Raw genomic sequence first — 1,415 nt, 5'->3', positions numbered from 1 at the left:
GCGGGAGGGAGGGCAGGCAGGGCCCAGCTGACTCCAGCCAGATGCTCGCCAAGTGCTCTTATGTAATTACTGTCTTTTCCATCCTGCCTCCAAGGCCTTTGTGAGTGCCTCCCCTCCTGCTCTGGCCCGTGTCAGGCTTGGCTCTCCCTCCCTTCCTCCCGCCCTTCTTCCACCCACCCTGCACAGCATCACAATTTGCTCAGCTCAACAGCTGATCCCTTCTGGAAGCAAAGTTCAGGCTTTTGGCTACTGCTGTTGCTACCCTTGGAAGGAGAGCTCGTGTGTTTCAGGAGCTGGGAAGTGATGAGCAGCACGGCTCTGTGCTCACCTCCTCTCCATCGCAGCCCGACTGCTGCTGGGTACCTTCGCCTTGCACTTCCATAGTGCCTGCAAACACAGGGAGGGGGACATCTGAGACAAGGAAAGGTGGCAATGTGTTTTCATGCTTCAGTACTTTGTGATGCCCTCAGATTATCCTGTAACAGCAGCTGTCACTCTTCCATACCGGGATCACTGATCACCTCTGGACAGGAAGCAGAGGAGGGTGGGAAGAATAGATGACCTTTAAAGGTCCCTTCAACCCCAAAATATTCTGTGGTTCTATGATTAGACAAATCTTTTCCAGCTGGTGGACTACATGGCTGTGCACGAGGCTTGTGTAACAGCCAGCTCTTCTTACTCAAGAGCACCAATCCGGTAAAAAATTACTGGCTTAGAATACTTTCTACGTCTCTGAGGATGGGCAGGCCTATTGGATGTCAGCTGTATGGCTACATTCCTCTTGAAACTTCTGCCCATGTGGGGCCTGGATAAAGCAGGAATGACACGTTCTCTGGCTTTATGCAGGCTTCTGCTGAGTTTGAGGGCACTTGTGCCAGCAGAGATTTCTGCTGTGGGCTGCTTGGCGGCCTGGACTGTCTCACACAGAGATCAAGGCCTGGCAAAGACTCTGCTTTTTTTCCTTTTTTTTTTTTTTTTTTTCACTGTGCATTGCTGAAATGCCACGTGGCTGAGGAGCAGCTGGAAGAGCCCTTCATCTGGACTCAGTACTTGAGCAAAGCTGTTTCTAGACCTGATAGTCTCTGTTAATGAGCATGAAAGCATGAGCTCGTCTCCCACCAGTGCCCCCACAGCCAGTCCGAGACACTGTGTGTCTGCCAGCCACAGCTGAGCAGTGTATCAGACAGTGGCTGACAAGCTGCATCAGTTGGAGATGTCTCACAGTAAAGGTGTATCATCCTGGCTGCCCCTTTCCCCATCAGTAGCTTTTCCAGCTTGAGTGTCCCACTTCTTACCCCCGCCTTGTGACTCTGCCTGTGAGACCACCGAGACAAGAAACCATTGTGGTATTCACCCCAAACTCTGGCATATGACTACAAGGACTAACCCTACTGCAACCAGAAAGACTTTGCTGC

The sequence above is a fragment of the Pipra filicauda genome, unplaced genomic scaffold (genome assembly GCF_003945595.2).
Source record: "Pipra filicauda isolate LSUMZ 115617 unplaced genomic scaffold, ASM394559v2 scaffold262_size1072369_pilon, whole genome shotgun sequence".
NCBI lineage: Eukaryota > Metazoa > Chordata > Aves > Passeriformes > Pipridae > Pipra > Pipra filicauda.
This window is presented reverse-complemented; position numbering follows the sequence as displayed.